Source organism: Manihot esculenta, chromosome 18, assembly GCF_001659605.2.
Source record: "Manihot esculenta cultivar AM560-2 chromosome 18, M.esculenta_v8, whole genome shotgun sequence".
NCBI lineage: Eukaryota > Viridiplantae > Streptophyta > Magnoliopsida > Malpighiales > Euphorbiaceae > Manihot > Manihot esculenta.
Window position 1 is genome coordinate 1,922,505 of NC_035178.2, and position 18,863 is coordinate 1,941,367.

The following is an 18,863-nucleotide window of genomic DNA, read 5'->3' on the forward strand; positions in this document are numbered from 1 at the left end:
TCTAATTAGAATTGATGGCTAAACGTGAATTTAAACTTATTTTGGTTTTTATATACACAGTGAAGATTATATAACGAAAAATTTAGTCTAACTATAATTGCATTCTGTTAAAAATTATATTAGTTACTGGAATTGCATTTAAATTCAGTAGGCTTTTAATGGTGGCTTTATATCTATTGTAAATTGAAATTGATATAGGTCAACTTATGTCTTTGGTGATTATTGCCTATGGTTATGGAAGCCATTGTTTTTTACTTGGATTTATGGATGTATTATTGTCATCGATTGAGTTGCTATTGGGTTTGTAGAGTTTCAGTTGTTTTTGCTGTCTTATTTATTGATTTTATTAGTTGAATTGAGAACAATTTTTTTCGATGACATTTTTTTGTATGAGTTTAAAAATAATTAGACATAATTTATTAAACACTTAAAATATATAAAATATAACTAGTTATTTCTATCCATTGTAATTAGTTATTTATTACGTGTTGTCACCCATATGAAAAGCACTAAAATATGTAAAATTAAATTAAAGAAAACTAAATCATAATTAATCTCATTTCATCTTATAAAATTTAAATTATAGCTTCAATGATAATTACTGTCGGACAAATCAGATAAAAATATTATCAAAATGTCTCTGACTACACATTTAAAATCAAAATATAAAAAAATAATAAATAAATTATTGATGACTCGATAAACTTTAGGCTTTATAATTTAAATCTAATAAAAAAGTTATTTCGGATGGAGAGAGAAAATCCATACTCAAGCAGAGCTAAAACAAATGTAGACTAAATACTACTGAAGTCTTTCTTTATCCAAAAAAAAAAAAAGAAAATATTGTAAAATAAAGTTTGGCATTTCGAGAAATAAAATAATACAAAAAAAGAAAAATTTCTCTTAATAGTTTTTAAAGGGATATTTTGACTTATCACTAAATTTGTTATTATATAATATTTAAAACAATATAAAATTTATTTATATAGTGTTAGTTGCATTTAAAAAAAGATTAATACCTTAACAATAGTATGAATGTCTTATACTTAATTATAATTGATTTTATATAAAATTAAGTATAATAATGATAATAGTAACAACGACAATATTGAGTTATTTTCTTTAAGCGCAAGGCCTATAAATTGAGAAATATCACATAACAGTTAAGGTCCAATTATAATATATAACCCAACTAAAGAGGAGCCCAGAGAATTAAAACCTAGAACCTAAAATCCATCACTTGACCCAATAAGGGATCTGAAAGAAGCTTCATTTCGGGCCTCTTCCTCTACTTACTTCTGCCCAAGGGAAGGAGAAAATTGTCTTCTTGCCATCGTAGCCATTGTTGGGTTGGCCCTTAAACACACATTAAGGCCCAAACGGAGATGAAAAAAACATAACCTTTAGGGGGAACCCATAGTTTTCAGAAAAGAAGACCCAGTCTCAATCATTTAGCACATGTAATTCCAAATCTAGCAAGGATAGTGGCTAAAGAGTCGCTATAAGAAAGAAAATACGACGGACCACAATTTCTAATCATTAACTCAATTGTAATACTAAATAAATAAAATATTTATACTTAACTGAATAATGAGAAAATACATTTATTGTCAAGTTGAGAGAAGAACTCCCTTTGGTCAGAGGAGCAAAAGACAAATGCAAACATTTATAGTTTTGTATTATCAACATTGACAATAATTATTATTTACCGAGGTGATGCAATTAGTGATTATATACTTGATTTATGTGAATTTCATGTATATTGATTAAAATTATACAAATTTCAATAATATAAATGAGTTCATGACGTTACCGTGATCAATCAAGCATCGATCTAAATTATTAAATTATTTTTATATTCATATAAATTTAACAAATGTTAAATGATATAAATTATATTAATCATTAACTTTTTGTTGTTAGCAACTAGCATTCCAAAAATGTGTTTGCTGCATTTTTTACTGGAATTAAAATAAAAATATCATTTTAAATGTTGAAAAGAAACATTAAAATTAATGTTTAAAATTATCATATTTAATATATGCAATTATACAAATTTTAAAAATTATTTTTCATGAATATTTAAAATAAGGTATGTTAGCTAGGCCCAGTGGGCCAATGCTTACTCCAAAATTCAATGCACTTTCAAGTTCAGTGTTTGTAGAGTTGGAAGTGATGATGAAGAAAGGTAACTTACTTTATTTTATTTTATTTTTCCAACTAAAGGTGGAGGTGTATACGCTAAGTTCTACTGCGACCCAAAGAGGTTGCCCGACCAAACAGGTCCAAGCCCCTACAAACAAACCCAAGCAGAAAACACAGACCCAAAAGCCTATGAACAGTGAAATCCTACCAACCTAAACTAGAAGGCAACTTGAAGCGCCGCCGATGAGAGAGTTGAAGCAGTACGGCTGAAAAGGGGCAAAAATTCCACAGCTGAGTCGATTCCACCATCAAAACAAAAGAAACTCAACAAACTTAGATATGAATATGTTTTAAATTTAATTACTTGTTGATGATCTGAGATCCAGAAAATAGGATTTTACAATGGGTTCTGTAAAATTGGGAAAAGCCCCCCACCTAGAGGAGAGTATTTCTCATTTTATATGTTTCCTGTTGGCCTTTTATATGTTTCCTGTTGGCAGCTAGTGACGTGTAGCAGAACGTGTATCATTGGACCATCTGTCCCTGCTACATTGATACGGACGTACGAGGGAATCAGATCTCTGTCCCATGCATAACGGCCCCTGATTCTCCCCAGGTACGTATGCGGATGGTCCTACAAAGCGAATGGGCTGAACTCCTTCTGGGTTCCGAGCTGGGCCGGAAGATAAGGGTAAGGCTAGGCCCAGAGGAGATCTGTTCATTGGGCCGAATGAGCTGGGCCGGCCTGATTGGAGAATCTGACTGGAGTCCGGTTTTTGAGCTGAGCGAGCTGGACCTAGCTCTTAAAAGAGATTTAGAAGCCTTCGAATTATGGGCTGTCCTAATGGGCCTGGCCTCAGTCCGGGGTGAAGAAACCCAGCGGTCATCAATTGCCCCTTTACCTTCTCGTCAGTTATTGCTTCGACTGATGAGGGGGTAAATTCCAAGAATCATTATGACCGCGTCTGTTTATGTACTGCTTCCTTCGTAATGCCTTTTCATCTTTTTGTCCTTTTGACTTTCGAGTCCCCTCTGTCTTTTTCCATTTCTGGCTTTCCTCTGTTCTTTGTGCGTACTATCGTCTTCACTTTCTTGCTTTTATTTTCCAGATACGCCTTCCTTCCTTTTCTATGAATATCCTTTAAGGATCTTGACGCCGCTAGCCTAGAGTCTAGCATCAAATCGTTCAGCATAAGAACCTCCTTCTCGGGGTATCTCTCGATATCGCCCCCTTCTTCCCTTTCAGGACCTTCGCCAGGATGGAGGGGTCTTTCCTTCTGATCCATATATCTCTGGTATAATCGATCTTCATGCAGGTGTGAACTCCTTTCTCTTATTCCTTTTCTTCCATGGGATTTTTATAGCATTTCGAGATTGCTTCTTAAGTGTCAGCCACTAATTTTATTCTCTTCATATTTTCTTTTGAACCTATCTGTCCGAACGGGGGTTTCACGTTCATGAGGCATCCGTTTGGTACCTTATTCGGGTTGGTCAAGGCGAGCCGAAAGTTTTATTACCTTGTCCCTTATAGATGTCCGTTTTGATCTTGCTTTTGTGATTCTTGTTGAGAGCCGTTCTAACTTGCCCCGGTTTTGGATTTTTTTGCAGTTTCTTAGGTGAAGATGAATCAGATTGAACCCCCTAAAATTCTTACGCTGCCCAGGGGGAGCCTGAATGTAGCCCCGGACGCCCTCCTGGTTGGACGATCGGCGGGGGGGTTTACCCAGCTAGCGACCGAAGTTATATCGTTCGGGTCGTCCAGCCGACCTCCTTCTCTTGTTCCTGCCCAAGCTCCGGAGCCGAGCTTTCGCGGTGCCGAATCTTTAAGGCAGCCAAGTATTGACAAGTCTGTTTCAGCCGTGCTGGTTGTTCAAGCTCTCAGGTTCTCTCGGGCTTCAAGGCCGAGCGAGGACTCCGGTTTGACGACAGTGAAGCCTGCCCCGTCTTTTGGCGATGCTTCTAGAGAGAGGCCTGAGGCCTTCATAGCTGAGATGGGGACCCTTGCTAGCAGGGCTGAGATCGCCTCTGTGAGGAATGTCTATGGGGTCCCTTCTGAGGTCGGTCCGACTGCCGAGGATAGGGAACTCAGCTTTGTGGATGATGGGGGTGTAGCGGAGGAGGTCGAAGGCAAGTGTCCTATTCTCCTCAAAGTGCTTGTCTTGGTTCGCGCTCTAAAGAAGTCTTGGGCTTCCGGAAGATCGGCTCCTGTCTTTCTTTCTCCTGGGGAGGAGGAGAGGATTCTCATGGTGCCCCTAATGTCTGCTCCTGACTCAAACTCATGGAATAACATGGTTTCTGAGGCTTGTCTGTGAGATACAAGATGCTGTTCACACACGTAATATTAGCAAGGGTAATCTGCTAATGGGCGAGCTTTTTCTCCCCATTTCGGCCAAGGTGAGCATTCCGTCATCCTTCCCCAATCTTGAGTTTTTCCTTCCTTTTTCCATGATCTTTACAAGTTTACAACTTTGGTTTTGAAGATCTTTGAGCTTAGAACAAGTTTTGGAGCTTGGAGACCAAAAGTTGGAACTTCTTCCATCTCCAAGTTTAGATCTCCTCAACCCTCGATCTTCAAGAGGTAAGAGCCGATCTTAAGCTCTTCATGTGTTTTAAGTAAGTTTTAAGTGATTTTATGGGGTAGAATGACATGTATAGGGTTGTATGAGTTTTTAAGCAAATGTTAAGTTTTAAGTGATTTATGAACAATGTATGATGTTTGAGTATGCTTGAAGTGTTGTAGTTGGGGTATTTGATGTTTTGAGGCCCCTAGGAACTTGTATGCATGATTTGGGTGAAGTATATGCATGATGTGAGAGTTGGGAGGCATTTGTGCATAGAGGAGCCAAAGTTTCTGCCCTTTGGCAGAAACCAGGTTCGGCAGCCGAAGGCACTTTCGGCCGCCGAACATGGCTTGAGAGGCAGCTTTAGGCTGCCGAAGCTTGCCCCCGAAAATTGGAGTTTCGGCTCTGTCCGAGACTTTCGGCCGCCGAAGGTGCCGCCGAACCTGCCTGACTTTCGTCTCTGGAGGGACTTTCGGCCGCCGAAGGTGCCGCCGAAAGTGCCCTGTCCAGCCTTTTCTTGCATGTTTCCTAGGAGTGTTTTGGTGATGTTTTAGGAGGTTTTTTGGGGGTATGTTTAGAGTTATGTTCTTGTTGTTTGGTGCCTCATTTGAGTCCACCTGTGTAGGTTCGGACCCGAGGAACCGAGACCCCCGGTTGTGAGATAGTCGTTCCGAGTTCGTTGTTACAGCTTCAGTCACCAGGTGAGTGGAACAACTTCTTAAGTTTTAAAGTAAATGAATAAATGAATAAATGAATGAATCATAAAGCATTGCCCATGCATCATTATGCCATGCAATATTTCAGGATGTTTGCATTAGAATTCACGAATATGCTGCATTGCATAAATTGATGTTGATGTGGATGGTTGTTGGGTGATCCATAGTCCTCTGATGACATGTTATGATGATATGTATGGAAGACCAGCGAGGCCCATTCTACGCCCCTGGCACTATGAAAGAGAAAGACCAGCGAGGCCCATTCTACGCCCCTGGCATTTGGAATGTTATGATATGTAAGAGAAAGACCAGTGAGGCCCATTCTACGCCCCTGGCATTTGGAGATACTGAGGACTAATGGTGACAATACCATCCTTTATGTGATTAGCTGTGATGTGATGCATTTCATGAAAGCATGAATAAGAAAAAGTTAAATAATAATAATAAAAAGAAGAATAATATACCTAAAAATGGAGGAATCATAATAATAATAAAATGAATAATAATATACCTAAAAAGGGTGGAATTAAAGCAAATATTTTTAGTTTCCTCTCATTGGGCTTTATAGCTCACCCCCTCTCCCCTAACCCCAGTCTTGCAGGTGCAGAGTAGATAGAGAAGTCAGCAGAGTAAGAGAAGTTTATGTAATAGCTTAGCTGTGGACATGATTTGTTGGTAATGTATAAGTATGAGATGTAATGTAATGTAAGTTTGTTAATGTGCTTGACTAGAGTCTGTTGTATTCCCTGTACACATGGTCTTGTATGAGATATAATGTTTTTCATGATGATTATGTAATCCAAGCCTATGTTATGTCATGTTACCCCATTGGAGTATTTGATGAGGACTCCAATGAGAGATTTATGTTATGTTGTGCATGCACAGGCTAGGCTTGGCAAAGAAATGTTTGAATGAATGAAAGAAAAGTTTTAATTTTTATGTATGTTGTTGACCATGTATGGGATTAAACAGGTTCACAGGATGTATGTTTGGCTTGCTACGGGTCCCGGCGGCCTTAAGCCGATCTGGATCCTAGCGCCGGTGGCGGCCTGATTTTCGGGTCGTTACAGAGTGGTATCAGAGCCCTAGGTTCATATGGTCGGACCTAGAGTGTCGGGCTCATAGATGTGATAGAAAGTCAAGCACAATAGGAAATCATGTCCACTAGGATAGGATATAGAGTCCTGTCTAGAATGAAAGTATGATATGCCATGAGATATGCTATGTATATGATGTGGGTTCATGTGTTTCCACATGAACCATTGGATGCTAATGTTTTGTTATCTGTGCTGTTTTTCAGTAAACAGAATGCGAGGAACTCGTCGATCAGCTAGATTGGCTAGAGTACCACCGGAGGATGAGGGCACGAGCGCCCGTCCTCCAGCATTGCCAAGGGCAATGTCGAGTAGGTCCCACAGGGACAGAGCAGTGGGAGATCCTAGAAGATCTCTGGATCTGGGTAGAAACAGATCAGTAAGAGGAACGGTTCAAGGAGACAGGTCAGTGGATGTGGGAGAAGAGATGGATGTGGACCAGAGGAGGGATGGTAGTCTTGGTGTGAGCATGCCAGAAGAGGGCATGGGTGAGTCTCAGGGAGGCACTCAGGCCTCGGGGTTTATTCCACCACCCCAGTACCCACCTTTTTCACCATACCCCGGGTATTCGATGGGAGGTACATCGGATTACCCCAGTGTTAATCCTTACCCTTCTCACATGCCATACCCACCTTTTTACCCACAGTATCCACAGTACCCTATGTACCCACCTCCATCCTTCCATCCAGGCACAGCAAACCCTATCCCAGGGGATGCCGCACCTCCACCACCAGCAGAAACCACAGTTACAGAAAACCAAAGACCTCAACCTACCTCATCTGGAGGGAGCAAGGCCAAGATGACCGACTATATGAAGTTGGGTGCTCCTCAGTTTGATACCGGTGATGATCCGTTTGTGTACCTGGAGAAGGTCAAAACAATTACAGATGAGATAGGGGCTGATGACAGTAGAGCCATTCAGATGGCTGGTTTCACTCTGAAATGCAAGAAGGCACGAGAATGGTTCAAGAACTATGTGAAACCAAAGGTGGACAGTTTGTCATGGGAGGAGTTTGCGAATGAGTTCGCAGGATGGGCTTTCCCTGACAGTTCCAGGGAGCTGAAGGTGATTGAGTTCGAACAGCTGAAGCAGACAGATGAGATGGGTGTCGATGAGTACACCGATAGATTCTTAGAGTTGTTGCCATTTGCTGGGCAGCATCTGGACACAGATCCGAAGAAATCGAGGAGGTATGTCATGAGGCTCAATTCCAGGTATTCCTCTTTGATTCAGTCAGCTGATAGAGAAAGTTTTCATGCCATTATAGACATGGCCAGGAGAATGGAGGCTAGTGCCGTAATAGAGGGAAAAGTCAAGCAGTCTGTGGCACAACCTTCTGGTTCTAAGACCCCAGGTGGGGGAAGGATAGACCCTTCATCCTTGAGTTCAGCTAGTAAGAAGTGGGGCAGTACCACTAAGAAACCAAAGAAAAATAAGTTCTGGAGCAAGATCAAATCAGGTCTGGGATTAGGAAGTGGCTCAAGCTCTGGTGCTGATAATGCAGTGTGTGCAAGGTGTGGTAAGCTACACAGGGGAGTATGCCGGTTTGGGACGACAGCCTGTTATAGGTGTGGGCAAGAGGGACACATGTCTTGGGAGTGTCCGAGAGCAGTTCCTACGGCACAGCCCCAGCAGACAACTTCGGGTAGCGTAGCACAGCCAGCAGCTTCAGCCGCAACACAGGCTAGTGGCAGAGGCCGAGGGAGAGGGTCAGCCTCTTCTTCATCAGTTTACAGAGGGGAAGGTCCGTCAGCTCCAGCACGGATCTTCACAATGACGCAGCAGGAGGCAAACGCATCCAACACCGTGGTGTCAGGTAATATCATCATTGGTTGTTCAGATGTTTATGCCTTAATGGACCCGGGTGCATCCCATTCTTTTGTTTCTCCGAGAGCGGTCGAGAGGTTGGGTTTGATGGTCTCTGGGTTAGAGTGTCCCCTATGGGTCAGCGGACCCAAATGTGACCCGTCAGTGGCAGAGTCAATCTGCCAGTACAGTACAGTTTTCATAGAGGGAAGATGCCTATCCGCCGACCTAGTGGTTCTAGACTTGACAGATTTTGACGTCATTCTAGGGATGGATTGGCTATCTACCCATGGTGCTACCTTGGATTGCAGAGACAAGGTGGTTAAGTTCAGATGTCAGGATGGGTCAGAGGTCGTCTTTAGAGGAGACAGGGGGAGTACACCTAGAGGTTTGATATCAGCCCTACAGGCTCGTAGGCTGCTCAGGAGGGGTTGTCAGGGTTATCTAGCTCATGTGAGAGAGCTAGACAGAGATGTCAGAGAGCCCGCCTCGGTGCCTGTGGTTAGAGAGTTCTTAGATGTTTTCCCAGACGAGCTGCCAGGTTTACCGCCTCCTAGGGAGATAGAGTTCGAAATAGAATTGATGTCAGGAACCAGACCGATCTCTATCCCTCCCTACAGGATGGCGCCAGCAGAGCTGAAAGAGCTTAAAGAACAGTTGCAAGAGCTGGTAGACAAGGGTTTTATCCGACCGAGTGCCTCACCTTGGGGTGCTCCAGTGTTGTTCGTGAAGAAGAAGGATGGATCCCTTAGACTTTGTATCGACTATAGACAGTTGAACAAGGTTACTACCAAGAACAAGTACCCGTTGCCTAGGATCGATGATCTATTCGACCAGCTAGCAGGAGCAGGTTGTTTCTCCAAAATAGATCTGAGATCTGGGTATCATCAGCTGAGGATCAGAGATGAAGATGTGCCAAAGACAGCATTCAGGACCAGATATGGGCATTATGAGTTTCTTGTGATGCCGTTCGGGTTAACTAACGCCCCTGCAGCATTCATGGATCTCATGAACAGAGTATTTAGCCAATACCTGGATCACTTCGTTATTGTCTTCATAGATGATATCTTAGTGTATTCCAGGAATGCAGAAGAGCATGCCCATCATCTGCGGTTGGTCTTGCAGACTTTGAGGGAACATGGCTTGTATGCCAAGTTCTCTAAATGTGAGTTCTGGCTAAGGAGCATTTCGTTCTTGGGGCATGTAGTGTCAGAGAATGGGATAGAGGTAGACCCCAAGAAGACAGAGACTGTGGTTAACTGGCCTAGACCCACTTCAGTAACGGAGATCAGAAGTTTCTTGGGTTTGGCAGGTTACTACAGGAGGTTCGTTCAGGACTTCTCAAAGATAGCAGCTCCTCTGACCAGACTAACCAGGAAGAATCAGAAATTTCTGTGGACCGACCAGTGCGAAGAGAGTTTTGAAGAGCTTAAGAGGAGGTTGACTTCAGCACCAGTGTTAGCACTGCCATCTAGTGGAGAGGACTTTACAGTCTTTTGTGATGCGTCCCGTGTGGGACTGGGATGTGTGCTTATGCAGAATGAGAGGGTGATTGCTTATGCTTCTAGACAGCTAAAGAAGCATGAGTTGAATTACCCCACGCATGACCTTGAGATGGCAGCAGTAATCTTTGCACTCAAGATGTGGAGGCACTACCTCTATGGGGTAAAATGTGAGATCTTTACAGATCATAAGAGCCTGCAGTACATCCTGAGTCAAAGAGATTTGAATTTGAGACAGAGAAGATGGGTAGAACTGCTCAGTGACTATGATTGCAAAATCCAGTATCATCCGGGTAAGGCTAATGTTGTAGCTGATGCCTTAAGCCGGAAATCACTCGGCAGTCTATCCCACATCACAGCAGAACGAAGACCAGTAGTAAGGGAGTTCTACAAGCTCATCGAAGAAGGGCTACAGTTAGAGTTGTCGGGTACAGGTGCCTTAGTGGCTCAGATGAAAGTGACACCCGTGTTCCTTGAGCAAGTCGCTCAGAAACAGCATGAGGACCCCGAGTTAGTGAAGATTGCCAGGACCGTTCAGTCAGGCAAGAATGATGAGTTCAGATTTGACGACAAGGGGATCCTCCGCTATGGGAGTCGATTATGTGTACCAGATGACATAGGGTTAAAAGGAGACATTATGAGAGAGGCTCATAATGCAAGATACAGCATTCACCCTGGAGCCACCAAGATGTATCAAGATCTAAAGAAGGTTTATTGGTGGCCAGCTATGAAGAAAGAAGTGGCGCAGTTCGTGTCAGCCTGCGAAGTGTGTCAGAGGGTGAAGCTGGAACATCAGAAGCCAGCTGGAATGCTTAACCCGCTACCGATTCCAGAATGGAAATGGGAAAACATAGCTATGGACTTCGTAGTAGGGTTACCGGCGACGTCCAACAGATTGGACTCCATCTGGGTGATTGTGGACAGACTCACCAAATCTGCTCACTTCCTCCCTGTCAGGAGTGGCTACTCTGTGGACAAGTTGGCGCAGGTGTATGTAGATGAGATTGTCAGGCTGCATGGGGTTCCAGTGTCTATAGTGTCAGATAGAGGGCCCCAGTTCACTTCCAGATTTTGGCGGAGTCTGCAAAATGCCATGGGTACTAGGTTAGACTTCAGTACTGCCTTCCATCCCCAGACTGATGGACAGTCAGAGAGGACCATCCAAACAATAGAAGATATGCTCAGAATGTGTGTGCTAGATTTTGGCGGTTCTTGGAGGCAACATCTACCTTTAGTAGAGTTCGCCTACAATAACAGCTATCATGCTAGCATCGGGATGGCTCCATATGAAGCTTTGTACGGAAGGAAGTGCAGATCACATGTTTGCTGGGAAGAAGTTGGAGAGAAGGCCTTGGCAGGGCCTGAGCTAGTAGAGATTACCAGCAGGGTGGTACCCATAATCAGAGAAAGAATCAAAACTGCTGCAAGCAGACAGAAGAGTTATGCAGACATCCGCAGAAGACTAGTTGAATTTCAGGAGGGGGATCTGGTATTGCTTAAGGTGTCTCCAATGAAAGGAGTGGTTAGGTTCGGGAAGAAAGGTAAGCTAGCCCCACGATACATCGGACCCTTTGAAATCTTGCAAAAGATTGGGAATGTGTCGTACAAGCTGGACTTACCTGCTTCAATGGCAAGAATCCATCCGGTTTTCCATGTTTCCATGTTGAGGAAGTTTGTGTCAGATCCGAGTAAGGTTCTTAGTGAGCCTGATGTGGAGATCCAAGAGGATCTCACCTATGTTGAGCAGCCAGTGCGGATCATAGACACCCAGATCAGAAAGCTAAGAAACGAGGAAATCCCGATGGTGAAAGTCCTTTGGAACCACCACAATATAGAAGAATGTACCTGGGAGACACGGGAGTCCATGCTCCAACAGTATCCCCACCTCTTTTAGAGGTTAGTATCTTTGTGTTCTATGTGTTTAGTATGTATGTTATGTTCTATGTTATGCATGTATTAGTTGAGGAACATTCGGGGACGAATGTTCTTAAGGGGGGGAGAATGTAATACCCGGCTAGACTCCGGTATCGGAATTCCTACCGTCCGGTGGAATTTCGGATGTCGGGAACTTCTAGAAGGGTAAAGACATGTTTTATGAAATGTTTTCATGTTTTTAATGGTTTTAAAGTATGAAACTAAATGAGTTTTTGCATGAAAATAGCATTGGAGGAAAACCCAGGTTCGGCCGCCGAAAGTCAAGTTCGGCCGCCGAACATGCATGCGTTTTGGAGGCACGTTAGGCCCCCGAAAGCACGAGTTAGGGAAGTTCAGGTTCGGCCGCCGAAAGTCGAGTTCGGCCGCCGAACATTGCATGGATGCGGAGGCACATTCGGCCCCCGAACGTGGCCTGGCCAGCCACCTATAAAAGGGTCCCTTAGCCGAAAATGGGCGAGCTTTTTCTCCCCATTTCGGCCAAGGTGAGCATTCCGCCATCCTTCCCCAATCTTGAGTTTTTCCTTCCTTTTTCCATGATCTTTACAAGTTTACAACTTTGGTTTTGAAGATCTTTGAGCTTAGAACAAGTTTTGGAGCTTGGAGACCAAAAGTTGGAACTTCTTCCATCTCCAAGTTTAGATCTCCTCAACCCTCGATCTTCAAGAGGTAAGAGCCGATCTTAAGCTCTTCATGTGTTTTAAGTAAGTTTTAAGTGATTTTATGGGGTAGAATGACATGTATAGGGTTGTATGAGTTTTTAAGCAAATGTTAAGTTTTAAGTGATTTATGAACAATGTATGATGTTTGAGTATGCTTGAAGTGTTGTAGTTGGGGTATTTGATGTTTTGAGGCCCCTAGGAACTTGTATGCATGATTTGGGTGAAGTATATGCATGATGTGAGAGTTGGGAGGCATTTGTGCATAGAGGAGCCAAAGTTTCTGCCCTTTGGCAGAAACCAGGTTCGGCAGCCGAAGGCACTTTCGGCCGCCGAACATGGCTTGAGAGGCAGCTTTAGGCTGCCGAAGCTTGCCCCCGAAAATTGGAGTTTCGGCTCTGTCCGAGACTTTCGGCCGCCGAAGGTGCCGCCGAACCTGCCTGACTTTCGTCTCTGGAGGGACTTTCGGCCGCCGAAGGTGCCGCCGAAAGTGCCCTGTCCAGCCTTTTCTTGCATGTTTCCTAGGAGTGTTTTGGTGATGTTTTAGGAGGTTTTTTGGGGGTATGTTTAGAGTTATGTTCTTGTTGTTTGGTGCCTCATTTGAGTCCACCTGTGTAGGTTCGGACCCGAGGAACCGAGACCCCCGGTTGTGAGATAGTCGTTCCGAGTTCGTTGTTACAGCTTCAGTCACCAGGTGAGTGGAACAACTTCTTAAGTTTTAAAGTAAATGAATAAATGAATAAATGAATGAATCATAAAGCATTGCCCATGCATCATTATGCCATGCAATATTTCAGGATGTTTGCATTAGAATTCACGAATATGCTGCATTGCATAAATTGATGTTGATGTGGATGGTTGTTGGGTGATCCATAGTCCTCTGATGACATGTTATGATGATATGTATGGAAGACCAGCGAGGCCCATTCTACGCCCCTGGCACTATGAAAGAGAAAGACCAGCGAGGCCCATTCTACGCCCCTGGCATTTGGAATGTTATGATATGTAAGAGAAAGACCAGTGAGGCCCATTCTACGCCCCTGGCATTTGGAGATGCTGAGGACTAATGGTGACAATACCATCCTTTATGTGATTAGCTGTGATGTGATGCATTTCATGAAAGCATGAATAAGAAAAAGTTAAATAATAATAATAAAAAGAAGAATAATATACCTAAAAATGGAGGAATCATAATAATAATAAAATGAATAATAATATACCTAAAAAGGGTGGAATTAAAGCAAATATTTTTAGTTTCCTCTCATTGGGCTTTATAGCTCACCCCCTCTCCCCTAACCCCAGTCTTGCAGGTGCAGAGTAGATAGAGAAGTCAGCAGAGTAAGAGAAGTTTATGTAATAGCTTAGCTGTGGACATGATTTGTTGGTAATGTATAAGTATGAGATGTAATGTAATGTAAGTTTGTTAATGTGCTTGACTAGAGTCTGTTGTATTCCCTGTACACATGGTCTTGTATGAGATATAATGTTTTTCATGATGATTATGTAATCCAAGCCTATGTTATGTCATGTTACCCCATTGGAGTATTTGATGAGGACTCCAATGAGAGATTTATGTTATGTTGTGCATGCACAGGCTAGGCTTGGCAAAGAAATGTTTGAATGAATGAAAGAAAAGTTTTAATTTTTATGTATGTTGTTGACCATGTATGGGATTAAACAGGTTCACAGGATGTATGTTTGGCTTGCTACGGGTCCCGGCGGCCTTAAGCCGATCTGGATCCTAGCGCCGGTGGCGGCCTGATTTTCGGGTCGTTACAGTTCGGTTGGCGAGCAGGGGACCTCTAAGGGAGTATAAGGAGTCCGCGGAGCTAAAAAGGGAACAGGGTAGATAATAGCGCCTCTGGTTGTGTAAGTCCTTTGAGGACAATTTTTCCTTCAGTGGAGTAGGCACTTGTAACATGCTATAAATGTACTTTTCTTTTAATGAAACTTTATTTTTACTTATTTTGCTTGCTGTTTCAGCTTCATTGGACTACTTATTCTGTTAAACAGTCTAACTTGTTTAAATTTTAAATATTTGACAAGAAACACTTAAGCTGTGCTTAATAAACTTTGTAAGGAATTGACTACATCGTTTTTCATTCCTTGTCTCTCAGCTAATCAAGGCTGAAAACTTTAACCAGGGATTTAGTCTCTGACTCATAAACTTTTCTAATTTCACAAGGCATTTTTTATCCTTAAGCTCTTTCCGAGCTGGGTTAGCCGCACTCACGAGTTCTGTTTTTAACAGTGGGCTGAACTCTCGACTCGCGAGTTTTATGATTTTGGTAAGAACATTCTCATTTTTTCTCTTATTACTTCGTTACTATGAGCTCGGGCACATAGCCTTTGCTTAATAACAATAAGTTAGATCGTGTACCTTTTAAGGTGACGACCGTGGCTGGCCTTTTTGCTTTTAGTTCTGGTTTGACAAGAACTGAAGCTGGGGTCTCATGTCTCATTTGCTCACGCCATTGGATTTCTCCCCGGGTTGACCCCGGGTTGCCCCTTTACCTCCTCAGAGTTTATTACATGAGTGGTGAGAGGGTAAATCTCTAGACTTCATTCGTCATCTTGGGCTGTGTGCTCCACTGGGATGGAGAGCTCGGCTTTTTGTCGTTCCCTTCTTCTTGGGTTATTCTTGCTAAATGTTTGTTCATTGCAAACTATCCAGAGCTGTGAGCACGATCCTTTGCCTTCGTTTATCCTCTTATGTGTTTCTGCATTTATGGGCCTTTTCATAGAGGGAGCTCGGTTCTCTGTTATTTTCTCTATACTTAGCTTTATTCTACCTGAATGTTTCATGTCGGGAGTTTATCCGAGTTGGGAGCTCGGTTCCTTGCCCCTTGCTTAGGCTTTTATGCCTACAGTCTGTGACGCTTCTTGTATCGCGAGCTCGGGAGTTTAGAATTTCGATTTTTTCGCTTTGGTGCCCCGAGCTCGTTTGTGAGGTCGGACTTAATTTTTTATTTTCTTGTCGAGCCTTATATGGGCTATGTTTCCGTCTGACTGCTTGTTTGTTCAGTTCTAACCTTTCTTTTTTACCCCTGAATATTTTCCGAGCTGCCTAACTCGAGGTCGGTGCCTCTTATGATTGCCCCAATCTTTTGTGTGAGGTCGGAACTATGTTCTTATGAGTTGTTTTTGCGTGTTGTCATTGCATATCGCTGTTTGCTATGAGCATGTGACACCGGCGGATCTTTGGGGATTCCGGTCTTTGTTTTGAGATCTTCCCCGACCTTTTTGGCTCTGGGAGATCTTTGGGATCTTCGGCCTTGTACTTCTGAGGTCTCTATATATCAGGGTCTTTCATTGCCAGGAGATCTTGGGGATCCTGGACTTGTATTTCCGGGAGATCTTGGGGATCCCGGTCTTCTACCTCTGAGGTCTCTATGTCTCAGGGTCTTCATTGCCAGGAGATCTTGGGGATCCTGGACTTGTATTTCCGGGAGATCTTGGGGATCCCAGTCTTCTACCTCTGAGGTCTCTATGTCTCAGGGTCTTCATTGCCAGGAGATTTTGGGGATCCTGGACTTGTATTTCCGGGAGATCTTGGGGATCCCGGTCTTCTACCTCTGAGGTCTCTATGTCTCAGGGTCTTCATTGCCAGGAGATCTTGGGAATCCTGGACTTGTATTTCCGGGAGATCTTGGGGATCCCGGTCTTCTACCTCTGAGGTCTCTATGTCTCAGGGTCTTCATTGCCAGGAGATCTTGGGGATCCTGGACTTGTATTTCCGGGAGATCTTGGGGATCCCGGTCTTCTACCTCTGAGGTCTCTATGTCTCAGGGTCTTCATTGCCAGGAGATCTTGGGGATCCTGGACTTGTATTTCCGGGAGATCTTGGGGATCCCGGTCTTCTACCTCTGAGGTCTCTATGTCTCAGGGTCTTCATTGCCAGGAGATCTTGGGGATCCTGGACTTGTATTTTCGGGAGATATTGGGGATCCCGGTCTTCTACCTCTGAGGTCTCTATGTCTCAGGGTCTTCATTGCCAGGAGATCTTGGAGATCCTGGACTTGTATTTCCGGGAGATCTTGGGGATCCCGGTCTTCTACCTCTGAGGTCTCTATGTCTCAGGGTCTTCATTGCCAGGAGATCTTGGGGATCCTGGACTTGTATTTCCGGGAGATCTTGGGGATCCCGGTCTTCTATCTCTGAGGTCTCTATGTCTCAGGGTCTCTTGGACTTATATTTCCGGGAGATCTTGGGGATCCTGGTCTTCTACCTCTGAGGTCTCTATGTCTCAGGGTCTTCTTGAGCTGTGTTCTTTCTTTTCTATGGAGAATTATCATTCATAATAATAATAGAGATAATCTCGTTGTGTAAACAATGGTGTTATTTTATTCATTCATATTTTTCAGAGTACAATGCTTTTCTTTACAAATATTTCAGGGGAAGTACCTCTTCAGGTGCTGGATATTCCAGGCGTGGGGGCTCAGGGTTTCCCTGCATATCTTCAATTAGGTATACTCCTGGCCTGACCACTTTTGCTATCCTGAATGGGCCCTCCCAGGTCGGTGCCAACTTGCCCACTGCCGCTCTTTTTCCCGTAGCTTCCAAGTTTCTTAGGGCCTGGTCCCCTACCTTTAGACTTCTTTCCCTGACCCTTTGGTTGTAATAACGGGCTGCCCGTTGTTGATAAGCAGCAGTTCGGACTTGAGCTTCCTCCCTAATTTCTTCGAGAGCGTCCAAGTTGTTCCTTAACTTGTCGTCGTTAGTGTTCTCGTTAGCAAATTGGACTCGATGAGTGGGGATTTGCAGCTTAACTGGGACTACGGCCTCTGTGCCGTAAGCAAGTGCAAAGGGCGTTTCTTTAGTGGACGCTCTGGGGGTAGTTCGGAGTGCCCACAGGATACTGTTGAGCTCTTCTGCCCAGTTCGCCTTTGCCCCATCCAGCCGTTTCTTTAATCCTTGGAGGATAGCTCTGTTGGTAACCTCTGTTTGACCATTGGTCTGAGGATGGGCAATTGAACACCTTGAGCATCTTCCGGAGAGAAAGTGATGGCCACTGGAGAGTGCTCGACGACCTGCATGACCTCGGCGCCATTGCCTTCCCCCTCTCGACTCCTCTTCTTTCCTCTACGGCTTATCCGACCTCCTGTTCCCCCCACAATCATATTAATGGTCCCACTAGACCCATCATTCACTACTCCCACTCTCCTCGGCGCTTGGGTTGCCGGATTAGGCTGAGGTCTCTGTCCCTCCAGTCTTTTCACGAAGTTTTTCAGGTGCCCTCTCTTTATCAGCCTTTCTATTTCTGTTATCAATTGGAAGCAGTTGTTGGTGTCATGGCCGTGTGCGCGATGGTACTGACAATACTTGTCAGGATCTCTCTAGTTTGCTTCTGCTCTCATGGGCCAAGGCCATTGGAGGAACTCCTTGTCCTGGACGGCCATGAGCACTTCGGCTCTAGAAATGTTGAGGGGAGTCGGTGTTTCCGGGACCCACGGGGGGAGTGACCTTTGTTCTGAGGCCCGAGGGAAAGGTCTTTGGTCCCTACGCTCCCAGGGTTGTCTGTACGGTTCAGGTCTCTTGCCATGCTTTTTCTCGCGCCTCTCCGGCCTTCCCTCCTCCGGTGCTTTCCCCTTATCTGTCGCTCCCCTGGCGAACCTGCTTGTCTCCAAAGCATCGTCCTGCCTTATATACTTTTCGGCCCGTTTCATCAGCTCGGCCAGTGAGGTCGGAGGCTTCCTGCTCAACGAGCCGAAGAACTCTGCTGAGGTCGTCCCCTTCTGCATGGCTTCTATAGCCCTTCCTTCATCGAGCTCGGAGATCTGCAGGGCCTCTGTATTGAAACGAGCGACGTACTCCCTGAGTGATTCGTCTTTCCTCTGCCTGATTGTCTCCAGGTAGCTCGTCTTCCTATCCGCAGGCACCCCGGCAATAAACCTGCTGATGAAGCGGGTGGCTAGATCTCCAAAACTGCCAATGCTTCCTGCATCAAGGCTGTTGAACCACGCCCGTGCTGGCCCCGAGAGCGTCGTAGGAAATACCTTGCACATCAGGGCGTCTGACAGAGTTTGCAGCTCCATGAAAGCCTTGTAGTTCAAGACATGCTCCCTAGGATTCCCAGCCCCGTCGTAGGCTGCCATTGGTGGCATCATAAACTTTTTAGGCATAGTCTCCTGCTGTACCCATTTTGAGAAGGGTGAAGCAGTGGGTAGAAGAGTTTGGTTCTGATCCTTCGCTCCTAACTCGGCCAAGAGTTGCTCTCTCATTTTTTGCAACTTCTGGTCTACGCTCTCCCCTTCCCGCCTGGGCTTCCTCTCCTGGTGGGCCTCCTCTTCCCATGTTTCACTCCCCATTCTTCCGGTGGTTTCGGCGGAGTAGCTATCGACTTCATCATTGTCTATCATCTCCCTCGCCCTTCTCCCATGAACTCGAGCTGCTGGCTCTTCCTCTTCATCGGCTCTCCTCCTCCCGTCTCCGGTTTCTTGGCTGACA